The following is a 23,377-nucleotide window of genomic DNA, read 5'->3' on the forward strand; positions in this document are numbered from 1 at the left end:
TGAGTTTAAGAAAATGTGCCAGGGCTCGTCCAGGATTTGAACCCGGGACCTCTCGCATTTTAATCGTGAAATGCCCAAAGCGAGAATCATACACCCTAGACCAACGAGCCGCCGATATCAGTTCCCATTTGCATTGAGTTTCACTGCGCTGGTGCGAATCCAGCTCACAGAGGACCTGTTAATACAGTTGAAATATTTTTATCTTTTCCTCAATCCACTTCTTTTTTCGAGCAGTTTCATTGAACCTGTTCACAATTCGCCCCATAAAAAGAGATTCAGCGGCATCAGCGGCCGCATAGACTAATGGATTAGGCATCTGACTTCTGTTGCAAATTCTTCAGTTATCAGAAGATTGAAGGTTCAAGTCCTACAAAGGTCTTTTAATTATCTGGGCGACACTTTTTATATTCTGAATCTGGCGTGAAACCGGCCATTTTTGACAGTCCCTCATCTGAAGTAACGGAAGGCCTGTTGCTTACATTAAGCTGATTGTACATTTTCAACATTGTAGATCTGTGTGCACAGGCAGGATAAGCGGTGAAGTTGAATTTCTTTCAGGGTAGTTCTAATTAGATGTAAAAAGCAAGAAATGGAATATCTGAAAGCAGTATGGTGGTGAGACGAGGTGGCCGAGAGGTTAAGGCGATGGATTGCTAATCCATTGTGCTCTGCACGCGTGGGTTCGAATCCCATTCTCGTCGTTACTGTATTACACGTTTGATGCTGATGCACTTTCCAAGCATTTCACTGAATATTACTTGAAATATAATTTCGTGAAAATTGCACTGGTGTTGCTGGTCTGTGCCCCTGCATTGCTCATATCTTGTTAAAATTAAAATATTCCAAGAAATTTCTCAACCCACCTTCAATGAAATTGGAGTATGAGATCGTGAATCGGAGATTGAGAACCCTCTCTTCCTTCTTCCTTCCTTTGAGATTGGCACCGAATGAAAAGACTAGCGGCAACAGAGGCAAATGATTAGGGAACAGGAACATAAATTTCTCCTTTGGAATTTCAAAAATATTTATCAAACTTAAAGACGAGATTTTCTGTTTTTGGGTCTTTGGTTGAGAGATAAATAATGCGCGAGAAATCCTCGTTCTTTTCAGTATTCTCTCATGGGATCTGAAGCCCCAGTTTAACATCTTACTAGAAGGACGGCACTGCCGACAGCGCAGCACTACCTCAGTACTGCCCTGGAGTGTCAGCCTGGATTATGCACTCAAGCCTCTGGAGTGAGGCTTGAGTATGCTGCCGCTGAGCCACGGCTGACACCTAAACTCAGTTCATTTGGCTGGAGTAAAATAACGGAGATAATGGGAAAAATGATAATGGAGTAAATTTTCAACTTGGTGTCCAAGATTAAACCGGGCATCGTTTTAGAAACAGCCCGATTAATGTTGCCACAGATTTCATAAGCTTTGAAAATCAGGCCTGTCTATAATGGGCGGGGTCGCGGTCAGTTGCGAATCATTCTGGGTCTGTTTAAACCGCGAGTGCTCACAGCCCCGGATCATTCTGTGTCTGTTTGAAATGGCAGAGCTCACAACCTCGGATCATGCCGTTTTTTTAGAAGCAGAGCGATTTCAGCTTTGATGACCGAGTTGTTGAGTTTAAGAAAATGTGCTAGGGCTCGTCCGGGATTTGAACCCGGGACCTCTCGCATTTTAATCGTGAAATGCCCAAAGCGAGAATCATACCCCTAGACCAACGAGCCGCCGATGTCATTTCCCATTTGCATTGAGTTTCACTGCGCTGGTGCGAATCCAGCTCACAGAGGACCTGTTAATACAGTTGAAATATTTTTATCTTTTCCTCAATCCACTTCTTTTTTCGAGCAGTTTCCTTGAATCTGTTCACAATTCGCCCCATAAAAAGAGATTCAGCGGCCGCATAGACTAATGGATTAGGCATCTGACTTCTGTTGCAAATTCTTCAGTTATCAGAAGATTGAAGGTTCAAGTCCTACAAAGGTCTTTTAATTATCTGGGCGACACTTTTTATATTCTGAATCTGGCGTGAAACCGGCCATTTTTGACAGTCCCTCATCTGAAGTAACGGAAGGCCTGTTGCTTCCATTAAGCTGATTGTACATTTTCAACATTGTAGATCTGTGTGCACGGGCAGGATAAGCGGTGAAGTTGAATTTCTTTCAGGGTAGTTCTAATTAGATGTAAAAAGCAAGAAATGGAATATCTGAAAGCAGTATATTGGTGAGACGAGGTGGTCGAGAGGTTAAGGCGATGGACTGATAATCCATTGTGCTCTGCACGCGTGGGTTCGAATCCCATCCTCGTCGTTACTGTATTACACGTTTGATGCTGATGCACTTTCCAAGCATTTCACTGAATCTTACTTGAAATACAATTTCGTGAAAATTGCACTGGTCTGTGCCCCTGCATTGCTCATATCTTGTTAAAATTAAAATATTCCAAGAAATTTCTCAACCCACCTTGAATGAAAGTGGAGTATGAGATCGTGAATCGGAGATTGAGAACCCTCTCTTCCTTCTTCCTTCCTTTGAGATTGGCACCGAATGAAAAGACTAGCGGCAACAGAGGCAAATGATTAGGGAACAGGAACATAAATTTCTCCTTTGGAATTTCAAAAATATTTATCAAACTTAAAGACGAGATTTTCTGTTTTTGGGTCTTTGGTTGAGAGATAAATAATGCGCGAGAAATCCTCGTTCTTTTCAGTATTCTCTCATGGGATCTGAAGCCCCAGTTTAACATCTTACTAGAAGGACGGCACTGCCGACAGCGCAGCACTACCTCGGTACTGCCCTGGAGTGTCAGCCTGGATTATGCACTCAAGCTTCTGGAGTGAGGCTTGAGTATGCTGCCGCTGAGCCACGGCTGACACCTAAACTCAGTTCATTTGGCTGGAGTAAAATGACGGAGATAATGGGAAAAATGATAATGGAGTAAATTTTCAACTTGGTGTCCAAGATTAAACCGGGCATCGTTTTAGAAACAGCCCGATTAATGTTGCCACAGATTCCATCAGCTTTGAAAATCAGGCCTGTCTATAATGGGCGGGGTCGCGGTCAGTTGCGAATCATTCTGGGTCTGTTTAAACCGCGAGTGCTCACAGCCCCGGATCATTCTGTGTCTGTTTGAAATGGCAGAGATCACAATCTCGGATCATGCCGTTTTTTTAGAAGCAGAGCGATTTCAGCTTTGATGACCGAGTTGTTGAGTTTAAGAAAATGTGCCAGGGCTCGTCCGGGATTTGAACCCGAGACCTCTCGCATTTTAATCGTGAAATGCCCAAAGCGAGAATCATACCCCTAGACCAACGAGCCGCCGATGTCATTTCCCATTTGCATTGAGTTTCACTGCGCTGGTGCGAATCCAGCTCACAGAGGACCTGTTAATACAGTTGAAATATTTTTATCTTTTCCTCAATCCACTTCTTTTTTCGAGAAGTTTCCTTGAACCTGTTCACAATTCGCCCCATAAAAAGAGATTCAGCGGCATCAGCGGCCGCATAGACTAATGGATTAGGCATCTGACTTCTGTTGCAAATTCTTCAGTTATCAGAAGATTGAAGGTTCAAGTCCTACAAAGGTCTTTTAATTATCTGGGCGACACTTTTTATATTCTGAATCTGGCGTGAAACCGGCCATTTTTGACAGTCCCTCATCTGAAGTAACGGAAGGCCTGTTGCTTACATTAAGCTGATTGTACATTTTCAACATTGTAGATCTGTGTGCACGGGCAGGATAAGCGGTGAAGTTGAATTTCTTTCAGGTTAGTTCTAATTAGATGTAAAAAGCAAGAAATGGAATATCTGAAAGCAGTATATTGGTGAGACGAGGTGGCCGAGAGGTTAAGGCGCTGGACTGCTAATCCATTGTGCTCTGCACGCGTGGGTTGGAATCCCATTCTCGTCGTTACTGTATTACACGTTTGATGCTGATGCACTTTCCAAGCATTTCACTGAATATTACTTGAAATACAATTTCGTGAAAATTGCACTGGTGTTGCTGGTCTGTGCCCCTGCATTGCTCATATCTTGTTAAAATTAAAATATTCCAAGAAATTTCTCAACCCACCTTGAATAAAAGTGGAGTATGAGATCGTGAATCGGAGATTGAGAACCCTCTCCAACTTCTTCCTTCCTTTGAGATTGGCACCGAATGAAAAGACTAGCGGCAACAGAGGCAAATGATTAGGGAACAGGAACATAAATTTCTCCTTTGGAATTTCAAAAATATTTATCAAACTTAAAGACGAGATTTTCTGTTTTTGGGTCTTTGGTTGAGAGATAAATAATGCGCGAGAAATCCTCGTTCTTTTCAGTATTCTCTCATGGGATCTGAAGCCCCAGTTTAACATCTTACTAGAAGGACGGCACTGCCGACAGCGCAGCACTACCTCAGTACTGCCCTGGAGTGTCAGCCTGGATTATGCACTCAAGCCTCTGGAGTGAGGCTTGAGTATGCTGCCGCTGAGCCACGGCTGACACCTAAACTCAGTTCATTTGGCTGGAGTAAAATGACGGAGATAATGGGAAAAATGATAATGGAGTAAATTTTCAACTTGGTGTCCAAGATTAAACCGGGCATCGTTTTAGAAACAGCCCGATTAATGTTGCCACAGATTTCATAAGCTTTGAAAATCAGGCCTGTCTATAATGGGCGGGGTCGCGGTCAGTTGCGAATCATTCTGGGTCTGTTTAAACCGCGAGTGCTCACAGCCCCGGATCATTCTGTGTCTGTTTGAAATGGCAGAGCTCACAATCTCGGATCATGCCGTTTTTTTAGAAGCAGAGCGATTTCAGCTTTGATGACCGAGTTGTTGAGTTTAAGAAAATGTGCCAGGGCTCGTCCGGGATTTGAACCCGGGACCTCTCGCATTTTAATCGTGAAATGCCCAAAGCGAGAACCAGTCGGGACCAGCGGGAGCAGCGAGGAGGAGCTCGGCAGGAAACCCGGCGACCAGCGAGGCCCGAGACCAGTCGGGAGCAGTGTGAGACCGGTATAAAAACCGGAGAGAGGCGAGGCCCGAGACCAGTCGGGACCAGTGGGAGCAGCGAGGAGGAGCTCGGCAGGAAACCCGGCGACCAGCGAGGCCCGAGACCAGTCGGGAGCAGTGTGAGACCGGTATAAAACCGGAGAGAGGCGAGGCGTACCAACTCAGCAGCGGGGAGTGAGCTGGTGCAGTCGGGGGAGCAGGAGGCCAGTAACTGGTGAGTTTAAAAGCTCACCTTTCGCGGGCTTTTTCTTTCACAGCTGGTGCAGTCGGGAGAGCAGGAGGCCAGTAACTCTTATATAGGTGGAGCTGTTGCTAAACCCGAAACACTACAGTGTAGTGTCTCCCACCCTTCCACCTCCTCTAACCTTTTAGGGGTTAGGGGAAGTTGAAAAGGTAGGTTCAATTTATTTTATTTCAGGAGCCTAACCTCGGTGGAAAAGGTTCCAGGACAGGAGGCGGCAGTGAAAATACAACACCAGAAAACAGGTAGGTGACTGGTTGGTGAGTACTTTCACAAACTTATTCTAAGTAGAATTCAATAATTAAGCTAAATCGTAGTAAATAAAAGGGTATTGTAAGGGTTAAGTCATGGAAGGGCAGCTCAGACCCGTGTCATGCTCCTCCTGTGCCATGTGGGAAATCAGGGACACTGTCTCTGACAACTATGTGTGCAGGAAGTGTGTCCAGCTGCAGCTCCTAGCGGACCACATGGCGGCGCTGGAGCTGCGAATGGACTCACTCTGGAGCATACGCGATGCTGAGGATGTTGTGGATAGCACATTCAGTGAGTTGGTCACACCGCAGGTAAAGGCTAGCTCAGACAGTAAATGGGTGACCAAAAGGCAGGGTAAAAGCAGGAAGGTAGTGCAGGAGTCACCTGTGGTCATCTCCCTCCAAAACAGGTTTACCGTTTTGGGTACTGTTGGGGGAGATGACTTACCAGGGGAAGGCACCAGCAGTCAGGTTCAGGGCACCATGATTGGCTCTGCTGCACAGAAGGGAGGGAAAAAGAGGGATAGGGCTATAGTGATAGGGGATTCAATTGTAAGGGGGATAGATAGGAGTTTCTGTGGCCGAGACCGAGACTCCAAGATGGTATGTTGCCTCCCTGGTGCAAGGGTCAAGGATGTCTCGGAGCGGGTGCAGAGCATTCTGAAGGGGGAGGGGGATCAGCCAGTTGTCGTGGTACATGTAGGTACCAACGATGTAGGTAAAAAGAGGGAGGAGGTCCTACAAGCTGAATTTAGGGAGTTAGGAGCTAAATTGAAAAGTAGGACTTCAAAGGTAGTAATCTCTGGATTGCTACCAGTGCCACGAGCTAATAAGATTAGAGAGAGTAAGATAGATAAGCTAAATACGTGGCTTGAGCAGTGGTGCAAGGGAGAGGGATTTAAATTCTTGAGGCATTGGAACCAGTTCTTGGGGAGGAGTGACCTGTACCAAGGGGACGGTCTACACCTGAACTGTGAGGGAGCCGATGTCCTCGGGGTAATATTTTCTAGGACGGTTCGGGAGGATTTAAACTAATTTGGCAGGGGGATGGGAACCTAGGTAGTGGAAAAGAGGGAAGTCATATGAAGTCAGAAATAGATGGTAGAAAGGTGAGAAGCAATAAGCAAAGGAGAGAAACACAAAGGGCCAAACTAATTCATAATGAGAGTGTGAAAAAAGCAAGCCTGAAGGCTTTGTATCTTAATGCTAGAAGCATTAGGAACAAGGTGGATGAATTAGTTGTGGAAATAGAGGTAAACAAGTATGATTTGATTGGGATTACAGAAACGTGGCTGCAGGGTGGGCAAGGCTGGGAACTTAACATCCAGGGATATACAATATTTAGGAAGGATCGGCAAAAAGGTTGGGGAGGTGGGGTAGCATTGCTGGTAAAGGAGGGGATTAATGCAATGGAAAGGAAGGATATTAACTCGGATGAAACGGAATCTGTATGGGTAGAAATGAGAAATAGCAAGGGGAGAAAAACGTTAGTGGGTGTGATATATAGGCCTCCAAATAGTAATATGGAGGTGAGGGAAGGCATAAAAAGGGAAATTAGAGAAGCGTGCGATAAGAGCACAGCTGTCATCATGGGTGACTTTAATTTACATATTGATTGGACTACCCAAATTAGTAAAAATTCTGAGGAGGAGGAATTCCTGGAATGTTTTCGGGACGGTTATCTGGACCAATATGTCGAGGAGCCGACTCGAGATCAGGCCATTTTAGACTGGGTATTGTGCAATGAGAAGGGACTTATCACCAATCTTCTTGTACGAGGCCCCTTGGGTCAGAGCGATCATAATATGATCGAGCTCTCAGTCGAGATGGAGAGTGAGGAAATTGAATCAGAGTCTAAGGTCCAGAACTTAAATAAAGGGAATTACGAGGGTATGAGACGGGAATTGGGTAAGATTGATTGGGTGGTGTTTCTGGGGGGATTGACAGTGGATAGACAATGGCAAGCATTCAAAGATAGAATGGAAGAATTCCAGAACATGTTTATACCGGTTTGGCATAAAAATAAACCTAAAAAGGTGACTCAACCGTGGATAACGAGGGAAATTAGGGACAGCATAAAATAAAAAAAAAGGGCATATCAACTGGCAAAAAAAAGCACCAGACCGGAAGATTGGGGGCAGTACAGGATACAGCAGAAGAGGACAAAGGGATTAATCAGGAAGGGGAAAATAGAATACGAAAGTAAACTTGCAGCAAAAATAAAGACAGACTGCAAAAGCTTTTATCGGTATATCAGGAGGAAAAGACTGGTAAAATCCCAAGTCGGTCCCCTGCAGTCCGATTCGGGAGAATATATAATGGAGAATAAGGAAATGGCAGACCAATTAAACTCATACTTTGGTTCTGTATTCACAAAGGAGGACACAAATAACCTCCCAGGAATATCGGCAAACATAGGGACTAATGAGAGGGAGGAGCTGACAGAAATTAGTATCTCTAGGGATATGGTGTTGGGTAAGTTGAGGGGACTGAAGGCCGACAAATCCCCGGGGCCTGATAAACTACATCCTAGGGTACTTAAGGAGGTGGCCCTGGAGATAGCAGATGCTCTAAGGATCATCTTCCGGAACTCCATTGACTCGGGAACAGTACCCGTGGATTGGAGGGTAGCTAATGTTACCCCAATATTTAAAAAGGGGGGTAGAGAGAAAGCAGGGAATTATAGACCAGTAAGCCTTACATCGGTTGTGGGCAAAATGCTAGAGTCCATTATTAAGGATAAAATAGCGGAGCACTTGACAAATGGGGAAAGGATCGGACAGAGTCAACATGGATTTACAAAGGGTAAATCGTGTTTGACTAATCTGCTGGAAGTTTTTGAGGAAGTAACTGGTAAAATAGATGGGGGAGAGCCAGTGGATGTGGTGTACCTTGACTTCCAGAAAGCCTTCGATAAGGTTCCACACAAAAGATTGTCATGCAAAATTAAGGCTCATGGGATTGGGGGCAAAGTATTAACGTGGATAGAGAACTGGCTGGCGGATAGAAAACAGAGAGTTGGAATAAACGGCTCGTTTTCAGAGTGGCAGGCAGTGACCAGCGGGGTGCCGCAAGGATCTGTCCTGGGACCCCAGCTGTTCACAATATATATAAATGATCTGGATCAGGGAATTGGATGCAATATTTCCAAATTCGCTGACGACACTAAACTAGGAGGAGGGGTGGGCTCTGATGAGGATGTCAGGAGGCTACAGTGCGATTTGGACAGGTTGGGGGAATGGGCGGATACGTGGCAGATGCACTATAATGTGGATAAATGCGAGGTTATCCACTTTGGGGGTAAAAACAGGAGGGTAGATTATTATCTAAATGGCAATAGATTGGGAGATGGGGAAGTGCAGAGGGACCTGGGTGTTCTTGTGCACCAGTCACTGAAGGAGAGCATGCAGGTGCAACAGGCGATTAAGAAGGCAAATGGTATGTTGGCCTTCATATCAAGGGGGTTCGAGTATAGGAATAGGGATACCTTACTACAGCTGTACAAGGTGCTGGTGAGACCGCATCTGGAGTATTGTGTACAGTTTTGGTCGCCCCATCTGCGGAAGGATGTTCTTGCCATGGAAAGAGTGCAACGGCGATTCACCAGGCTGATACCTGGAATGGCGGGAATGACCTACGAAGAGAGATTAAATAGTTTGGGCTTGTACTCACTGGAGTTTAGAAGATTGAGAGGGGATCTCATCGAAACATATAAAATTATGGCAGGCCTGGACAGGCTGAATTCAGAGAGAATGTTTCCAATGGCCAGGGAGCACAGAACCAGGGGCCACAGTCTAAAAATAGCGGGCAAATCATTTAAAACAGAGATGAGGAAGAATTTCTTCACTCAAAGAGTGGTGAGCCTGTGGAATTCCCTGCCACAGAGGGCTGTGAAGGCTAATTCAATAAATATTTTCAAGAGAGAATTGGATATATTTCTGAAGGCTAAGGGGATTAAGGGTTACGGAGAAAAGGCGGGGACGGGGTACTGAACTGGTAAGATCAGCTATGATCTCAGACGAGGATCAGCCATGATCTCATTGAATGGCGGAGCAGGCTCGAAGGGCCGAATGGCCTACTCCTGTTCCTATCTCTATGTTACTATGTTATACCCCTAGACCAACGAGCCGCCGATATCATTTCCCATTTGCATTGAGTTTCACTGCGCTGGTGCGAATCCAGCTCACAGAGGACCTGTTAATACAGTTGAAATATTTTTATCTTTTCCTCAATCCACTTCTTTTTTCGAGCAGTTTCCTTGAACCTGTTCACAATTCGCCCCATAAAAAGAGATTCAGCGGCATCAGCGGCCGCATAGACTAATGCATTAGGCATCTGACTTCTGTTGCAAATTCTTTAGTTATCAGAAGATTGAAGGTTCAAGTCCTACAAAGGTCTTTTAATTATCTGGGCGACACTTTTTATATTCTGAATCTGGCGTGAAACCGGCCATTTTTGACAGTCCCTCATCTGAAGTAACGGAAGGCCTGTTGCTTACATTAAGCTGATTGTACATTTTCAACATTGTAGATCTGTGTGCACGGGCAGGATAAGCAGTGAAGTTGAATTTCTTTCAGGTTAGTTCTAATTAGATGTAAAAAGCAAGAAATGGAATATCTGAAAGCAGTATATTGGTGAGACGAGGTGGCCGAGAGGTTAAGGCGCTGGACTGCTAATTCATTGTGCTCTGCACGCGTGGGTTCGAATCCCATCCTCGTCGTTACTGTATTACACGTTTGATGCTGATGCACTTTCCAAGCATTTCACTGAATATTACTTGAAATGCAATTTCGTGAAAATTGTACTGGTGTTGCTGGTCTGTGCCCCTGCATTGCTCATATCTTGTTAAAATTAAAATATTCCAAGAAATTTCTCAACCCACCTTGAATGAAAGTGGAGTATGAGATCGTGAATCGGAGATTGAGAACCCTCTCTCTCTTCCTTCTTCCTTCCTTTGAGATTGGCACCGAATGAAAAGACTAGCGGCAACAGAGGCAAATGATTAGGGAACAGGAACATAAATTTCTCCTTTGGAGTTTCAAAAATATTTATCAAACTTAAAGACGAGATTTTCTGTTTTTGGGTCTTTGGTTGAGAGATAAATAATGCGCGAGAAATCCTCGTTCTTTTCAGCATTCTCTCATGGGATCTGAAGCCCCAGTTTAACATCTTACTAGAAGGACGGCACTGCCGACAGCGCAGCACTACCTCAGTACTGCCCTGGAGTGTCAGCCTGGATTATGCACTCAAGTCTCTGGAGTGAGGCTTGAGTATGCTGCCGCTGAGCCACGGCTGACACCTAAACTCAGTTCATTTGGCTGGAGTAAAATGACGGAGAGAATGGGAAAAATGATAATGGAGTAAATTTTCAACTTGGTGTTCTGGATTAAACCGGGCATCGTTTTAGAAACAGCCCGATTAATGTTGCCACAGATTTCATAAGCTTTGAAAATCAGGCCTGTCTATAATGGGCGGGATTCGCGGTCAGTTGCGAATCATTCTGGGTCTGTTTAAACCGCGAGTGCTCACAGCCCCGGATCATTCTGTGTCTGTTTGAAATGGCAGAGCTCACAATCTCGGATCATGCCGTTTTTTTAGTAGCAGAGCGATTTCAGCTTTGATGACCGAGTTGTTGAGTTTAAGAAAATGTGCCAGGGCTCGTATGGGATTTGAACCCGGGACCTCTCGCATTTTAATCGTGAAATGCCCAAAGCGAGAATCATACCCCTAGACCAACGAGCCGCCGATATCATTCCCCATTTGCATTGAGTTTCACTGCGCTGGTGCGAATCCAGCTCACAGAGGACCTGTTAATACAGTTGAAATATTTTTATCTTTTCCTCAATCCACTTCTTTTTTCGAGCAGTTTCCTTGAACCTGCTCACATTTCGCCCCATAAAAAGACATTCAGCGGCATCAGCGGCCGCATAGACTAATGGATTAGGCATCTGACTTCTGTTGCAAATTCTTCAGTTATCAGAAGATTGAAGGTTCAAGTCCTACAAAGGTCTTTTAATTATCTGGGCGACACTTTTTATATTCTGAATCTGGCGTGAAACCAGCCATTTTTGACAGTCCCTCATCTGAAGTAACGGAAGGCCTGTTGCTTACATTAAGCTGATTGCACATTTTCAACATTGTAGATCTGTGTGCACGGGCAGGATAAGCGGTGAAGTTGAATTTCTTTCAGGGTAGTTCTAATTAGATGTAAAAAGCAAGAAATGGAATATCTGAAAGCCGTATATTGGTGAGACGAGGTGGCCGAGAGGTTAAGGCGATGGACTTCTAATCTATTGTGTTCTGTACGCGTGGGTTCGAATCCCATTCTCGTCGTTACTGTATTACACGTTTGATGCTGATGCACTTTCCAAGCATTTCACTGAATATTACTTGAAATACAATTTCGTGAAATTTGCACTGGTGTTGCTGGTCTGTGCCCCTGCATTGCTCATATCTTGTTAAAATTAAAATATTCCAAAAAATTTCTCAACCCACCTTGAATGAAAGTGGAGTATGAGATCGTGAATCGGAGATTGAGAACCCTCTCTTCCTTCTTCCTTCCTTTGAGATTGGCACCGAATGAAAAGACTAGCGGCAACAGAGGCAAATGATTAGGGAACAGGAACATAAATTTCTCCTTTGGAATTTCAAAAATATTTATCAAACTTAAAGACGAGATTTTCTGTTTTTGGGTCTTTGGTTGAGAAATAAATAATGCGCGAGAAATCCTCGTTCTTTTCAGCATTCTCTCATGGGATCTGAAGCCCCAGTTTAACATCTTACTAGAAGGACGGCACTGCCGACAGCGCAGCACTACCTCAGTACTGCCCTGGAGTGTCAGCCTGGATTATGCACTCAAGTCTCTGGAGTGAGGCTTGAGTATGCTGCCGCTGAGCCACGGCTGACACCTAAACTCAGTTCATTTGGCTGGAGTAAAATGACGGAGATAATGGGAAAAATGATAATGGAGTAAATTTTCAACTTGGTGTTCTGGATTAAACCGGGCATCGTTTTAGAAACAGCCCGATTAATGTTGCCACAGATTTCATAAGCTTTGAAAATCAGGCCTTTCTATAATGGGCGGGGTCGCGGTCAGTTGCGAATCATTCTGGGTCTGTTTACACCGCGAGTGCTCACAGCCCCGGATCATTCTGTGTCTGTTTGAAATGGCAGAGCTCACAATCTCGGATCATGCCGTTTTTTTAGAAGCAGAGCGATTTCAGCTTTGATGACCGGGTTGTTGAGTTTAAGAAAATGTGCCAGGGCTCGTCCGGGATTTGAACCCGGGACCTCTCGCATTTTAATCGTGAAATGCCCAAAGCGAGAATCATACCCCTAGACCAACGAGCCGCCGATGTCATTTCCCATTTGCATTGAGTTGCACTGCGCTGGTGCGAATCCAGCTCACAGAGGACCTGTTAATACAGTTGAAATATTTTTATCTTTTCCTCAATCCACTTCTTTTTTCGAGCAGTTTCCTTGAACCTGCTCACAATTCGCCCCATAAAAAGAGATTCAGCGGCATCAGCGGCCTCATAGACTAATGGATTAGGCATCTGACTTCTGTTGCAAATTCTTCAGTTATCAGAAGATTGAAGGTTCAAGTCCTACAAAGGTCTTTTAATTATCTGGGCGACACTTTTTATATTCTGAATCTGGCGTGAAACCAGCCATTTTTGACAGTCCCTCATCTGAAGTAACGGAAGGCCTGTTGCTTACATTAAGCTGATTGTACATTTTCAACATTGTAGATCTGTGTGCACGGGCAGGATAAGCGGTGAAGTTGAATTTCTTTCAGGGTAGTTCTAATTAGATGTAAAAAGCAAGAAATGGAATATCTGAAAGCAGTATATTGGTGAGACGAGGTGGCCGAGAGGTTAAGGCGATGGACTGCTAATCCATTGTGCTCTGTACGCGTGGGTTCGAATCCCATTTTCGTCGTTACTGTATTACACGTTTGATGCTGATGCACTTTCCAAGCATTTAACTGAATATTACTTGAAATACAATTTCGTGAAAATTGCACTGGTGTTGCTGGTCTGTGCCCCTGCATTGCTCATATCTTGTTAAAATTAAAATATTCCAAGAAATTTCTCAACCCACCTTGAATGAAAGTGGAGTATGAGATCGTGAATCGGAGATTGAGAACCCTCTCTTCCTTCTTCCTTCCTTTGAGATTGGCACCGAATGAAAAGACTAGCGGCAATAGAGGCAAATGATTAGGGAACAGGAACATAAATTTCTCCTTTGGAATTTCAAAAATATTTATCAAACTTAAAGGCGAGATTTTCTGTTTTTGGGTCTTTGGTTGAGAGATAAATAATGCGCGAGAAATCCTCGTTCTTTTCAGCATTCTCTCATGGGATCTGAAGCCCCAGTTTAACATCTTACTAGAAGGACGGCACTGCCGACAGCGCAGCACTACCTCAGTACTGCCCTGGAGTGTCAGCCTGGATTATGCACTCAAGTCTCTGGAGTGAGGCTTGAGTATGCTGCCGCTGAGCCACGGCTGACACCTAAACTCAGTTCATTTGGCTGGAGTAAAATGACGGAGATAATGGGAAAAATGATAATGGAGTAAATTTTCAACTTGGTGTCCAAGATTAAACCGGGCATCGTTTTAGAAACAGCCCGATTAATGTTGCCACAGATTTCATAAGCTTTGAAAATCAGGCCTGTCTATAATGGGCGGGGTCGCGGTCAGTTGCGAATCATTCTGGGTCTGTTTAAACCGCGAGTGCTCACAGCCCCGGATCATTCTGTGTCTGTTTGAAATGGCAGAGCTCACAATCTCGGATCATGCCGTTTTTTTAGAAGCAGAGCGATTTCAGCTTTGATGACCGAGTTGTTGAGTTTAAGAAAATGTGCCAGGGCTCGTCCGGGATTTGAACCCGGGACCTCTCGCATTTTAATCGTGAAATGCCCAAAGCGAGAACCAGTCGGGACCAGCGGGAGCAGCGAGGAGGAGCTCGGCAGGAAACCCGGCGACCAGCGAGGCCCGAGACCAGTCGGGAGCAGTGTGAGACCGGTATAAAAACCGGAGAGAGGCGAGGCCCGAGACCAGTCGGGACCAGTGGGAGCAGCGAGGAGGAGCTCGGCAGGAAACCCGGCGACCAGCGAGGCCCGAGACCAGTCGGGAGCAGTGTGAGACCGGTATAAAACCGGAGAGAGGCGAGGCGTACCAACTCAGCAGCGGGGAGTGAGCTGGTGCAGTCGGGGGAGCAGGAGGCCAGTAACTGGTGAGTTTAAAAGCTCACCTTTCGCGGGCTTTTTCTTTCACAGCTGGTGCAGTCGGGAGAGCAGGAGGCCAGTAACTCTTATATAGGTGGAGCTGTTGCTAAACCCGAAACACTACAGTGTAGTGTCTCCCACCCTTCCACCTCCTCTAACCTTTTAGGGGTTAGGGGAAGTTGAAAAGGTAGGTTCAATTTATTTTATTTCAGGAGCCTAACCTCGGTGGAAAAGGTTCCAGGACAGGAGGCGGCAGTGAAAATACAACACCAGAAAACAGGTAGGTGACTGGTTGGTGAGTACTTTCACAAACTTATTCTAAGTAGAATTCAATAATTAAGCTAAATCGTAGTAAATAAAAGGGTATTGTAAGGGTTAAGTCATGGAAGGGCAGCTCAGACCCGTGTCATGCTCCTCCTGTGCCATGTGGGAAATCAGGGACACTGTCTCTGACAACTATGTGTGCAGGAAGTGTGTCCAGCTGCAGCTCCTAGCGGACCACATGGCGGCGCTGGAGCTGCGAATGGACTCACTCTGGAGCATACGCGATGCTGAGGATGTTGTGGATAGCACATTCAGTGAGTTGGTCACACCGCAGGTAAAGGCTAGCTCAGACAGTAAATGGGTGACCAAAAGGCAGGGTAAAAGCAGGAAGGTAGTGCAGGAGTCACCTGTGGTCATCTCCCTCCAAAACAGGTTTACCGTTTTGGGTACTGTTGGGGGAGATGACTTACCAGGGGAAGGCACCAGCAGTCAGGTTCAGGGCACCATGATTGGCTCTGCTGCACAGAAGGGAGGGAAAAAGAGGGATAGGGCTATAGTGATAGGGGATTCAATTGTAAGGGGGATAGATAGGAGTTTCTGTGGCCGAGACCGAGACTCCAAGATGGTATGTTGCCTCCCTGGTGCAAGGGTCAAGGATGTCTCGGAGCGGGTGCAGAGCATTCTGAAGGGGGAGGGGGATCAGCCAGTTGTCGTGGTACATGTAGGTACCAACGATGTAGGTAAAAAGAGGGAGGAGGTCCTACAAGCTGAATTTAGGGAGTTAGGAGCTAAATTGAAAAGTAGGACTTCAAAGGTAGTAATCTCTGGATTGCTACCAGTGCCACGAGCTAATAAGATTAGAGAGAGTAAGATAGATAAGCTAAATACGTGGCTTGAGCAGTGGTGCAAGGGAGAGGGATTTAAATTCTTGAGGCATTGGAACCAGTTCTTGGGGAGGAGTGACCTGTACCAAGGGGACGGTCTACACCTGAACTGTGAGGGAGCCGATGTCCTCGGGGTAATATTTTCTAGGACGGTTCGGGAGGATTTAAACTAATTTGGCAGGGGGATGGGAACCTAGGTAGTGGAAAAGAGGGAAGTCATATGAAGTCAGAAATAGATGGTAGAAAGGTGAGAAGCAATAAGCAAAGGAGAGAAACACAAAGGGCCAAACTAATTCATAATGAGAGTGTGAAAAAAGCAAGCCTGAAGGCTTTGTATCTTAATGCTAGAAGCATTAGGAACAAGGTGGATGAATTAGTTGTGGAAATAGAGGTAAACAAGTATGATTTGATTGGGATTACAGAAACGTGGCTGCAGGGTGGGCAAGGCTGGGAACTTAACATCCAGGGATATACAATATTTAGGAAGGATCGGCAAAAAGGTTGGGGAGGTGGGGTAGCATTGCTGGTAAAGGAGGGGATTAATGCAATGGAAAGGAAGGATATTAACTCGGATGAAACGGAATCTGTATGGGTAGAAATGAGAAATAGCAAGGGGAGAAAAACGTTAGTGGGTGTGATATATAGGCCTCCAAATAGTAATATGGAGGTGAGGGAAGGCATAAAAAGGGAAATTAGAGAAGCGTGCGATAAGAGCACAGCTGTCATCATGGGTGACTTTAATTTACATATTGATTGGACTACCCAAATTAGTAAAAATTCTGAGGAGGAGGAATTCCTGGAATGTTTTCGGGACGGTTATCTGGACCAATATGTCGAGGAGCCGACTCGAGATCAGGCCATTTTAGACTGGGTATTGTGCAATGAGAAGGGACTTATCACCAATCTTCTTGTACGAGGCCCCTTGGGTCAGAGCGATCATAATATGATCGAGCTCTCAGTCGAGATGGAGAGTGAGGAAATTGAATCAGAGTCTAAGGTCCAGAACTTAAATAAAGGGAATTACGAGGGTATGAGACGGGAATTGGGTAAGATTGATTGGGTGGTGTTTCTGGGGGGATTGACAGTGGATAGACAATGGCAAGCATTCAAAGATAGAATGGAAGAATTCCAGAACATGTTTATACCGGTTTGGCATAAAAATAAACCTAAAAAGGTGACTCAACCGTGGATAACGAGGGAAATTAGGGACAGCATAAAATTTAAAAAAAGGGCATATCAACTGGCAAAAAAAAGCACCAGACCGGAAGATTGGGGGCAGTACAGGATACAGCAGAAGAGGACAAAGGGATTAATCAGGAAGGGGAAAATAGAATACGAAAGTAAACTTGCAGCAAAAATAAAGACAGACTGCAAAAGCTTTTATCGGTATATCAGGAGGAAAAGACTGGTAAAATCCCAAGTCGGTCCCCTGCAGTCCGATTCGGGAGAATATATAATGGAGAATAAGGAAATGGCAGACCAATTAAACTCATACTTTGGTTCTGTATTCACAAAGGAGGACACAAATAACCTCCCAGGAATATCGGCAAACATAGGGACTAATGAGAGGGAGGAGCTGACAGAAATTAGTATCTCTAGGGATATGGTGTTGGGTAAGTTGAGGGGACTGAAGGCCGACAAATCCCCGGGGCCTGATAAACTACATCCTAGGGTACTTAAGGAGGTGGCCCTGGAGATAGCAGATGCTCTAAGGATCATCTTCCGGAACTCCATTGACTCGGGAACAGTACCCGTGGATTGGAGGGTAGCTAATGTTACCCCAATATTTAAAAAGGGGGGTAGAGAGAAAGCAGGGAATTATAGACCAGTAAGCCTTACATCGGTTGTGGGCAAAATGCTAGAGTCCATTATTAAGGATAAAATAGCGGAGCACTTGACAAATGGGGAAAGGATCGGACAGAGTCAACATGGATTTACAAAGGGTAAATCGTGTTTGACTAATCTGCTGGAATTTTTTGAGGAAGTAACTGGTAAAATAGATGGGGGAGAGCCAGTGGATGTGGTGTACCTTGACTTCCAGAAAGCCTTCGATAAGGTTCCACACAAAAGATTGTCATGCAAAATTAAGGCTCATGGGATTGGGGGCAAAGTATTAACGTGGATAGAGAACTGGCTGGCGGATAGAAAACAGAGAGTTGGAATAAACGGCTCGTTTTCAGAGTGGCAGGCAGTGACCAGCGGGGTGCCGCAAGGATCTGTCCTGGGACCCCAGCTGTTCACAATATATATAAATGATCTGGATCAGGGAATTGGATGCAATATTTCCAAATTCGCTGACGACACTAAACTAGGAGGAGGGGTGGGCTCTGATGAGGATGTCAGGAGGCTACAGTGCGATTTAGACAGGTTGGGGGAATGGGCGGATACGTGGCAGATGCACTATAATGTGGATAAATGCGAGGTTATCCACTTTGGGGGTAAAAACAGGAGGGTAGATTATTATCTAAATGGCAATAGATTGGGAGATGGGGAAGTGCAGAGGGACCTGGGTGTTCTTGTGCACCAGTCACTGAAGGAGAGCATGCAGGTGCAACAGGCGATTAAGAAGGCAAATGGTATGTTGGCCTTCATATCAAGGGGGTTCGAGTATAGGAATAGGGATACCTTACTACAGCTGTACAAGGTGCTGGTGAGACCGCATCTGGAGTATTGTGTACAGTTTTGGTCGCCCCATCTGCGGAAGGATGTCCTTGCCATGGAAAGAGTGCAACGGCGATTCACCAGGCTGATAACTGGAATGGCGGGAATGACCTACGAAGAGAGATTAAATAGTTTGGGCTTGTACTCACTGGAGTTTAGAAGATTGAGAGGGGATCTCATCGAAACATATAAAATTATGGCAGGCCTGGACAGGCTGAATTCAGAGAGAATGTTTCCAATGGCCAGGGAGCACAGAACCAGGGGCCACAGTCTAAAAATAGCGGGCAAATCATTTAAAACAGAGATGAGGAAGAATTTCTTCACTCAAAGAGTGGTGAGCCTGTGGAATTCCCTGCCACAGAGGGCTGTGAAGGCTAATTCAATAAATATTTTCAAGAGAGAATTGGATATATTTCTGAAGGCTAAGGGGATTAAGGGTTACGGAGAAAAGGCGGGGACGGGGTACTGAACTGGTAAGATCAGCTATGATCTCAGACGAGGATCAGCCATGATCTCATTGAATGGCGGAGCAGGCTCGAAGGGCCGAATGGCCTACTCCTGTTCCTATCTCTATGTTACTATGTTATACCCCTAGACCAACGAGCCGCCGATATCATTTCCCATTTGCATTGAGTTTCACTGCGCTGGTGCGAATCCAGCTCACAGAGGACCTGTTAATACAGTTGAAATATTTTTATCTTTTCCTCAATCCACTTCTTTTTTCGAGCAGTTTCCTTGAACCTGTTCACAATTCGCCCCATAAAAAGAGATTCAGCGGCATCAGCGGCCGCATAGACTAATGCATTAGGCATCTGACTTCTGTTGCAAAATTCTTTAGTTATCAGAAGATTGAAGGTTCAAGTCCTACAAAGGTCGTTTAATTATCTGGGCGACACTTTTTATATTCTGAATCTGGCGTGAAACCGGCCATTTTTGACAGTCCCTCATCTGAAGTAACGGAAGGCCTGTTGCTTACATTAAGCTGATTGTACATTTTCAACATTGTAGATCTGTGTGCACGGGCAGGATAAGCGGTGAAGTTGAATTTCTTTCAGGGTAGTTCTAATTAGATGTAAAAAGCAAGAAATGGAATATCTGAAAGCAGTCTATTGGTGAGACGAGGTGGCCGAGAGGTTAAGGCGATGGACTGCTAATCCATTGTGCTCTGCACGCGTGGGTTCGAACCCCATCCTCGTCGTTACTGTATTACACGTTTGATGCTGATGCACTTTCCAAGCATTTCACTGATTATTACTTGAAATACAATTTCGTGAAAATTGCACTGGTGTTGCTGGTCTGTGCCCCTGCATTGCTCATATCTTGTTAAAATTAAAATATTCCAAGAAATTTCTCAACCCACCTTGAATGAAAGTGGAGTATGAGATCGTGAATCGGAGATTGAGAACCCTCTCTTCCTTCTTCCTTCCTTTGAGATTGGCACCGAATGAAAAGACTAGCGGCAACAGAGGCAAATGATTAGGGAACAGGAACATAAATTTCTCCTTTGGAATTTCAAAAATATTTATCAAACTTAAAGACGAGATTTTCTGTCTTTGGTTGAGAGATAAATAATGCGCGAGAAATCCTCGTTCTTTTCAGCATTCTCTCATGGGATCTGAAGCCCCAGTTTAACATCTTACTAGAAGGACGGCACTGCCGACAGCGCAGCACTACCTCAGTACTGCCCTGGAGTGTCAGCCTGGATTATGCACTCAAGTCTCTGGAGTGAGGCTTGAGTATGCTGCCGCTGAGCCACGGCTGACACCTAAACTCAGTTCATTTGGCTGGAGTAAAATGACGGAGAGAATGGGAAAAATGATAATGGAGTAAATTTTCAACTTGGTGTTCTGGATTAAACCGGGCATCGTTTTAGAAACAGCCCGATTAATGTTGCCACCGATTTCATAAGCTTTGAAAATCAGGCCTGTCTATAATGGGCGGGATCGCGGTCAGTTGCGAATCATTCTGGGTCTGTTTAAACCGCGAGTGCTCACAGCCCCGGATCATTCTGTGTCTGTTTGAAATGGCAGAGCTCACAATCTCGGATCATGCCGTTTTTTTAGTAGCAGAGCGATTTCAGCTTTGATGACCGAGTTGTTGAGTTTAAGAAAATGTGCCAGGGCTCGTATGGGATTTGAACCCGGGACCTCTCGCATTTTAATCGTGAAATGCCCAAAGCGAGAATCATACCCCTAGACCAACGAGCCGCCGATATCATTCCCCATTTGCATTGAGTTTCACTGCGCTGGTGCGAATCCAGCTCACAGAGGACCTGTTAATACAGTTGAAATATTTTTATCTTTTCCTCAATCCACTTCTTTTTTCGAGCAGTTTCCTTGAACCTGCTCACAATTCGCCCCATAAAAAGAGATTCAGCGGCATCAGCGGCCGCATAGACTAATGGATTAGGCATCTGACTTCTGTTGCAAATTCTTCAGTTATCAGAAGATTGAAGGTTCAAGTCCTACAAAGGTCTTTTAATTATCTGGGCGACACTTTTTATATTCTGAATCTGGCGTGAAACCAGCCATTTTTGACAGTCCCTCATCTGAAGTAACGGAAGGCCTGTTGCTTACATTAAGCTGATTGTACATTTTCAACATTGTAGATCTGTGTGCACGGGCAGGATAAGCGGTGAAGTTGAATTTCTTTCAGGGTAGTTCTAATTAGATGTAAAAAGCAAGAAATGGAATATCTGAAAGCAGTATATTGGTGAGACGAGGTGGCCGAGAGGTTAAGGCGATGGACTTCTAATGTATTGTGCTCTGTACGCGTGGGTTCGAATCCCATTCTCGTCGTTACTGTATTACACGTTTGATGCTGATGCACTTTCCAAGCATTTCACTGAATATTACTTGAAATACAATTTCGTGAAATTTGCACTGGTGTTGCTGGTCTGTGCCCCTGCATTGCTCATATCTTGTTAAAATTAAAATATTCCAAGAAATTTCTCAACCCACCTTGAAAGAAAGTGGAGTGTGAATCGTAGATTGAGAACCCTCTCTTCCTTCTTCCTTCCTTTGAGATTGGCACCGAATGAAAAGACTAGCGGTAACAGAGGCAAATGATTAGGGAACAGGAACATAAATTTCTCCTTTGGAATTTCAAAAATATTTATCAAACTTAAAGACGAGATTTTCTGTTTTTGGGTCTTTGGTTGAGAGATAAATAATGCGCGAGAAATCCTCGTTCTTTTCAGCATTCTCTCATGGGATCTGAAGCCCCAGTTTAACATCTTACTAGAAGGACGGCACTGCCGACAGCGCAGCACTACCTCAGTACTGCCCTGGAGTGTCAGCCTGGATTATGCACTCAAGTCTCTGGAGTGAGGCTTGAGTATGCTGCCGCTGAGCCACGGCTGACACCTAAACTCAGTTCATTTGACTGGAGTAAAATGACGGAGATAATGGGAAAAATGATAATGGAGTAAATTTTCAACTTGGTGTCCAAGATTAAACCGGGCATCGTTTTAGAAACAGCCCGATTTATGTTGCCACAGATTTCATAAGCTTTGAAAATCAGGCCTGTCTATAATGGGCGGGGTCGCGGTCAGTTGCGAATCATTCTGGGTCTGTTTAAACCGCGAGTGCTCACAGCCCCGGATCATTCTGTGTCTGTTTGAAATGGCAGAGCTCACAATCTCGGCTCATGCCGTTTTTTTAGAAGCAGAGCGATTTCAGCTTTGATGACCGAGTTGTTGAGTTTAACAAAATGTGTCAAGGCTCGCCCGGGATTATGAACACGGGACCTCTCGCATTTTAATGCTGAACTGCCCAAAGCGAGAATCATAACCCTAGACCAACAAGCCGCTGATGTCATCCTCCAATTTACATTGCGTTTCACTGCGCTGGTGCGAATCCACCTCACAGAGGACCTGTTTAATCAGTGGAAATATTTTTATCTTTTCATCAATCCACTTCTTTTTTCGAGCTGTTTCCTTGAACCTGCTCACAATTCACCCCATAAAAAGAGAGTCAGCGGCATCAGCGGCCGCATAGACTAATGGATAAGGCGTCTGACTTCGGTTGCATAATTCTTCAGTTATTTGAAGGTTCAAGCCCTACAAAGGTCTTTTAATTATCTGGGCGACACTTTTTATATTCTGAATCTGGCGTGAAACCGGCCATTTTTGACAGTCCCTCATCTGAAGTCACGGAAGGCCTGTTGCTTTCATTAAGCTGATTGTACATTTTCAACATTGCAGATCTGTGTGCACGGGCAGGATAAGCGGTGAAGTTGAATTTCTTTCAGGGTAGTTCTAATTAGATGTAAAAAGCAAGAAATGGAATGTCTGAAAACCGTACATTGATGAGACGAGGTGGCCGAGTGGTTAAGGCGATGGACTGTTAATCTATTGTGCTTTGCACGCGTGGGTACGTATCTGTTCCTCGTCGTTGCTGTATTACACGTTTGATGCTGATGCACTTTCCAAGCATTTCACTGAATCTTACTTGCAATGCATTTTCGTGGAAATTGCACTGGTGTTGCTGGTCTGTGCCCCTGCATTGCTCATATCTTGTTAAAATTAAAATATTCTAAGAAATTTCTCAACCCACCATGAATGAATGTGGAGATGAGATCGCGAATCGGAGACTGAGAACCCTCTCTTCCTTCTTCCTTCCTCTGAGATTGGCACCGAAACAGTTATCAGAAGATTGAAGGTTTAAATCCTACAAAGGTCTTTTAATTATCTGGGCGACACTTTTTATATTCTGAATCTGGCGTGAAACCGGCCAATTTTGACAGTCCCTCATCTGAAGTATGAATGGGAGAGGTTCCCAGGTTCAAATGATGGCTTTTTACCGTTCCAGAAGGTCGGATTCTCTTTTCTCCAGAGAATGTTTGAGCTCCAGAGGACAGAA

The 23,377-nt window shown here is 44.9% G+C and overlaps 7 non-coding genes across 7 annotated transcripts; 5 read left to right on the top strand and 2 right to left on the bottom strand.

Annotated features, from left to right (window-relative positions):
* Window positions 1-619: 619 nt before the first annotated feature.
* Window positions 620-701, top strand: trnas-gcu (transfer RNA serine (anticodon GCU)). Its single transcript has one exon. It is a non-coding gene; the product is annotated as a tRNA-Ser (tRNA).
* Window positions 702-1,630: 929 nt separating this feature from the next.
* trnap-ugg (transfer RNA proline (anticodon UGG)) lies at window positions 1,631-1,718 on the bottom strand. The gene is given in 2 exon segments: window positions 1,631-1,666; window positions 1,683-1,718. It is a non-coding gene; the product is annotated as a tRNA-Pro (tRNA).
* Window positions 1,719-2,218: 500 nt separating this feature from the next.
* trnai-gau (transfer RNA isoleucine (anticodon GAU)) lies at window positions 2,219-2,300 on the top strand. The gene has a single exon. It is a non-coding gene; the product is annotated as a tRNA-Ile (tRNA).
* Window positions 2,301-11,726: 9,426 nt separating this feature from the next.
* Window positions 11,727-11,808, top strand: trnar-ucu (transfer RNA arginine (anticodon UCU)). Its single transcript has one exon. It is a non-coding gene; the product is annotated as a tRNA-Arg (tRNA).
* Window positions 11,809-12,737: 929 nt separating this feature from the next.
* Window positions 12,738-12,825, bottom strand: trnap-ugg (transfer RNA proline (anticodon UGG)). The gene is given in 2 exon segments: window positions 12,738-12,773; window positions 12,790-12,825. It is a non-coding gene; the product is annotated as a tRNA-Pro (tRNA).
* Window positions 12,826-19,631: 6,806 nt separating this feature from the next.
* trnas-gcu (transfer RNA serine (anticodon GCU)) lies at window positions 19,632-19,713 on the top strand. Its single transcript has one exon. It is a non-coding gene; the product is annotated as a tRNA-Ser (tRNA).
* A 1,518-nt stretch (window positions 19,714-21,231) lies between these two features.
* trnar-ucu (transfer RNA arginine (anticodon UCU)) lies at window positions 21,232-21,313 on the top strand. Its single transcript has one exon. It is a non-coding gene; the product is annotated as a tRNA-Arg (tRNA).
* Window positions 21,314-23,377: the final 2,064 nt, after the last annotated feature.

Source organism: Somniosus microcephalus, unplaced genomic scaffold, assembly GCF_052327205.1.
Source record: "Somniosus microcephalus isolate GS21.2 unplaced genomic scaffold, FLI_Smic_1.0 unresolved_chr1, whole genome shotgun sequence".
NCBI classification, from domain to species: Eukaryota; Metazoa; Chordata; class Chondrichthyes; order Squaliformes; family Somniosidae; genus Somniosus; species Somniosus microcephalus.